Source organism: Terrapene carolina, unplaced genomic scaffold (assembly GCF_002925995.2).
Source record: "Terrapene carolina triunguis isolate 2854851 unplaced genomic scaffold, T_m_triunguis-2.0 Scaffold53, whole genome shotgun sequence".
NCBI lineage: Eukaryota > Metazoa > Chordata > Testudines > Emydidae > Terrapene > Terrapene triunguis.
Genome location: NW_020664404.1, coordinates 14,225,709 through 14,231,708, shown reverse-complemented (window position 1 = coordinate 14,231,708; position 6,000 = coordinate 14,225,709).

Genomic DNA, 6,000 nt, shown 5'->3' with positions numbered 1-6,000 from the left:
TTCTAACCTTCCCCCTACGGTGAAAGTGTGTGTGTGTGTGTGTGTGTTTGCACCTAACTCATGTGTCAGTCCTTTCTTGAAATACAATATTTGTAGTTTAAGCATCTTCATTAGTTTTTCAGCCCTGTGTTAATGGGACTCTTCCACTTCACTGCCCTGCCGAGGCAACATGGCTGGGTGGGGGCTTCTGAAAAGATGTATCATCCACCCAGTGGTGGCGCCAGGGAATGCTGCTAACAAAAGTTTTTTGCCATACTGGTACTGGCATCTTCCTCAGAGATGCCCCAGACACTCCTTTCATTATTTCTTATTTTTAATCAATGCCTTGTTCCTTGTCCCATCACGTGTCTCTCACTCCATGGACAGGACACCAGTTGGGGTTTAATAAAGACTTTTCAAAGTGTAGTGGAAAGAGATGCATAAACAGTAAAATAAACCAAAACACCAATTTATTAAGTTATGTCGTAACCATGGTTAGCAGGGATCCCAAGAAGGTGATATCTGATGTTACTGACTACAATCTTGTATATGATTCAGAAATAGCACTTTTAAACCGAGTGAATGAATTCATCCAAACAGCATAGAACTCCTCCAGTCCCTAAATTCTCTAAAATAGGTGAGCTAACAAGCCTCTGTTCAGCCGTAATGGATTACTTTGTCTAGCCCTGCTAGCAGAAGTGGTATTTTACAAAACACAGTTTGTACAGAAATGAATGATGATGCTCTCCAAGTAAATAATCATATTAATAGTGACTATCTGGAGAGCTCTCATTTAACATACAAATCAAAACAGTAGTGGAATTTCAATACTTCAAAAAATGTATTTTTGAACTCACCAAAGTAATGTGTCTATGGAACACAAAAGGAATTATTATGCCATCAAAGAGAATATTTATGAGCATCTGAGAAGGCGCTGGAATAAACAACAGTTTAGAGGACCCATCCTCGCCTCTGTAATCCTCATCACAAAACCAAACACGTGCAGTGTCTGATTAAAGCAGATGAGGCTCCAGTTGTGGGGGAAGGAGTTTGAAATGCTCCCCTATTTGGTCACCTGGTTGGGGGACCATCTGCTGTCCCAGGAATGGTGGATATTGCTGTACCTAAAACCTTCCAATTTCAAGGAGCTACAGCTCTGTGTCTTCAGCTCTGAAGTGCAGGGAGACCAAGCAGGCCAGTCCTCGCTTACAGACAGCCTCCCAACCTGAAGCAAATACTCACCAGCAACTACACACACCACAACAGAAACACTAACTCAGGAACCAACCCCTGAAACAAACCTCGTTGCCAACTCTGTCCACATATCTATTCAAGGGACACCATCATAGGACCCAACCACATCAGCCACACCATCAGGGGCTCATTCACCTGCACATCTACCAATGTGATATATGCCATCATGTGCCAGCAATGCCCCTCTGCCATGTACATTGGCCAAACCAGACAGTCTCTACGTAAAAGAATAAATGGACACAAATCTGACATCAGGAATCGTAACATTCAAAAACCAGTAGGAAAACACTTCAACCTCCCTGGACATTCAATAACAGATTTAAAAGTGGCCATTCTTCAACAAAAAAGCTTCAAAGAGAAACTGCAGAACTGGAATTAATTTGCAAACTTGACACCATCAAATTAGGCCTGAATAAAGACTGGGAGTGGCTGGGTCACTACAAAAAATAATTTTCCCTCTGTTGATATTCACCCCTTCTTGTCAGCTGTTGGGAATGGGCCACATCCACCCTAACTGAATTGGCCTCGTTAGCACTGACCTCTCACTTGGTAAGGCAACTCCCATCTTTTCATGTGCTGTATATTTATACCTGCCTACTGTATTTTCCACTCCATGCATCTGATGAAGTGGGTTATATCCCACGAAAGCTTATGCCCAAATAAATGTGTTAGTCTCTAAGGTGCCACAAGGACTCCTCGTTGTTTTTTCAAGCATTTTGTATCCACTCTCCTAACTGCATTTCTGGGCTGTGTGGTTCGGTGTGGCCTCAGTTTATCTTGAAGGTAAAGCACGTTCTCTCCTTTGGTGCCAGGTAGGTATGAAAAGCGAACGGGCTGCGACTCAGCCCAGAGAAGATGGGAATAATACTCATTGAAAGAGGTACAAGCACTGCCTTCTCTGCACCATCAGATGAGGGTGTCTGGGGGACCTGGATCCTACTGGACTCGTTGCTGGTCATGGGTTCTCAGATGACAGCAGTGTTTCTTGATGACAGCCAACCAGGGCTGCAGCCATTCCTCTCTTTTGGGGATTTGCAACAGCTGGCCAGGGTTGTTTCAGCTTCCAACTAGTCTATAGCAATGCACTGTACTTCAGGCCAGGCTGGAAGCTTCAGCGTCTGCCCATCTCCGGAGTGAGGAAAGCTGCCTCAAGCATGACACTTGTGCTCCAGTCTGTGCCCTGACTTCCCGTGTGCTCCCAAGAGCTGAGTGCTCTGGGACTCACCCTGCTCCACTCCCTGGGCTCCATCATGGCAGCTAAGATCAGTTTGGAGGCTCTTGGTGTGGTCCGTGCTGTATGTTGGACAGCAGAGCTTTCAAGGGAGAAGGGGGGAGTGCTGCTATCCAAGGCAATCCATAATAGCCAGAACATAGTGAGCTGCAAAACAGCACGGGAGGCTTTCTGGCCTTTGGCTAGTGCTTTAGTTTTGTTTGTGTTTGGTTAATTTGTAAATATATTACAGAGCCCCCGGGAATGGGCACTCTAAAGCCACTGTCCTTGTGTGAGGATAAATAGAGACAAACACCAGCTGCCTGACAGCTACAGCAGCAAGGGAATTACAGGGAATAAAAACTTTCTGTTCCCTACTTTCTAGCGTATAATGGGACTGAGGTAAGTGTTTGCATCCTGTCAGCCTATTCAGTGAATAATACAGCCCTTGAGATGAGCCCCTTGTTGTGCTGCTGGGAAAGCTACTGCTCTGCAAGCCAGAAGGACAGAGATTGGAAACAGGTTTCAGAGGGGTAGCCGTGTTAGTCTGTATCAGCAAAAAGAATGAGGAGTACTTGTGGCACCTTTGAGACTAACAAATTTATTTGGGCATAAGCTTTCCTGGGCTAGAACCCACTTCATCAGATGCATGCAGAGGAAAATACAGTAGGAAGATATATATATATATACAGAGAACATGAAAAAATGGGTGTTGCCATACCAACTCTTATGAGACTAATCGATTAAGGTGGGCTATTATCTGCAGGAGAAAAAAATGTTTTGTATTGATAATCAGGGTGGCCCATTTCAAACAGTTGACAAGAAGGTGTGAGTAACAGTAGGGGAAAATTAGCATGGGGAAATAGTTTAGTTTGTGTAATGATTCATTCACTCCCAATCTTTATTCAAGCCTAATTTAATGGTGTCCAGTTTGCAAATTAATTCCAGTTCTGCAGTTTCTCATTGGAGTCTGTTTTTGAAGTTTTTTTGTTGAAGAATTGCCACTTTAGGTCTGTAATAGAGTGACCAGGGAGGTTGAAGTGTTCTCAGACTGGTTTTTGAATGTTATAATTCTTGATGTCTGATTTGTGTCCATTTTATTCTTTTGTGTAGAGACTGTCTGGTTTGGCCAATGTACATGGCAGAGGGGCATTGCTGGCACATGATGACATATATCACATTGGTAGATGTGTAGGTGAACGAGCCTCTGATAGTGTGGCTGATGTGATTAGGTCCTATGATGTTGTCCCTTGAACAGATATGTGGACAGAGTTGGCACTGGGCTTTGTTGCAAGGATAGGTTCCTGGGTTAGTGTTTTTGTTGGGTGGTTGCTGGTGAGTATTTGCTTCAGGTTGGGGGGCTGTCTGTAAGCGAGGACTGGCCTGTCTCCCAAGATCTGTGAGAGTGAGGGATCATCTTTCAGGATAGGTTGTAGATCCTTGATGAGGCTCTGGAGGGTTTTAGTTGGGGGCTGAAGGTGATGGCTAGTGGGGTTCTGTTACTTTCTTTGTTGGGCCTGTCCTGTAGTAGGTGACTTCTGGGTACTCTTATGGCTCTGTCAACTGTTTCTTCACTACAGCAGGTGGATATTGTAGTTGTAAGAACGCTTGATAGAGATCCTGTAGGTGTTTGTCTCTGTCTGAGGGGTTGGAGCAAATGCGGTTGTAGCTTAGAGCTTGGCTGTAGACAATGGATTGTGTGGTGTGGTCTGGATGAAAGCTGGAGGCATGTAGGTAAGTATAGTGGTCAGTAGATTTCCGGTATAGGGTGGTGTTTATGTGACCGTCACTTATTAGTACTGTAGTGTCCAGGAAGTGGACTGGTGAGATGGAAATTGTTGAAATCATGGTGGAATTCCTCATGGGCTTCTTTTCCATGGGTCCAGATGATGAAGATGTCATCAATGTAGTGCAAGTAGAGAAGGGGCGTTAAGGGACGAGAGCTAAGGAAGCGTTGTTCTAAGTCAGCCATAAAAATGTTGGCATACGGTGGGGCCATGTGGGTATCCATAGCAGTGTCGTTGACTTGAAGGTATACATTGTCCCCAAATGTGAAATAGTTGTGGGTGAGGACAAGATTGGAAAGGGCTTCCTAGCCTGGACTCCCTAAGCCAGCATGTCCCTGAGATTCTGGAGCAAGGAATAGCAGGGCTCATGGGGCAGGGTGAACCAGTCCAGGTAAACAAAGACCTGGCCCAAACTGAGACCGTAAATGCAGAGTGACCCTAAAGCTGTTGCCAAGGTCTGTAAAAGTCCCTGTCATCTTTTGTTGCTTTCCGGTTTTATAGCTCTCTGCCTGCCCTGGATTCACATGGCAGAGGAAATGCCAAATTCCCCCCTGTGAAGGCTCTGGTCAGAGTATGCCAGCCTGGCTAGAGCTAGGAAATCCTGAGTGGAGAGATACCGATCCCCGTTTCCAAACTGATTGGTCCAGCAAAGCATCTCATGAACAGCTGAAGTTTAGGAGACGTTCCTGAAGTGAATCTCTCTCCTCAGGTTCTCCTGGGGGTGTGTGTGACAATGATTCTATCCCATCCTGATGCACATTTGGGGTTTTGAACTGGTGGAGGGGCATGGCATGTCCTTGATTTCATCTCGTTCAAATAGCCCTAATAACATGAGAGCATTAGGGCAGAGAAATGACAAATGGGAGTTCTCTTTTCTTACTCTAGAGCTGTGTTGTAAGCACTCGGGTTCAGGAATTTGTGTACAGTCACTGGATTGTGCCACAGAGTCATGCTCCCCTCACTTCTGGACTTAGATGACAAAAATGTTTTTCCTTTAACAAATTTTTAATTGCTCTCAGATGCTATTTTTTTTTTTGGTTTAACATGTTCTGTTGTTTGCCCAGTGGTGGACACGTGTGCAATGGCATATTGATAACCTCACCCTGAGCAAGTTTAGCAGAACTCTGCACCACCCTACCTATCTATCCTCCGTCAAGCTTCAAGTGCCCATTGTCCTGCCAGTGCTCCCAGCCTGGTGCACCTGTTTGTCAGCTTATTGCACAACCATCTCTGTCTTCTTCCACACGGTCCCCTAGGCACAGTACGAGCTCCCTAAACTTGTCCAGGCAGCCCCCACGCTGTCCAGAGTGACCCACTTCTGCCATGCTGCCTACAGTGAGTCACATTGTCTTGTATTTAAATAGCCTGCTATTGTCCCCCTTCCTCTGTCTGTTTGGCTGTCTCTTCTTGGGGTGTGAGCTCGAGTGGCGACTGTCCTCCTAGAATTGGGAAGCATGGAACCCAGGGGTGCTACAACAGACTCCTCCCATTACTAATAGTGTCCGTCGTATGCTGTAGTAGGGTTATTTTCAGTGTACTAGTATTTTTTCTTTCTCTGTTTATATGCATAGTGTGAGTGTATAATGTAGATATACACCATATGTGAACAGCCTTCAGACAACCTTATACATTGCAGTTATTATAACAACACAGCCTGTGAATGATTTGTGTGTGTGTATGATCCATAAAGCCACCACCCTATCTTCCAAGCAACCCCTCATACCTCACTGCAACCAGGACGCATCTGGTAAGCAGCCAGCTGATGATGGC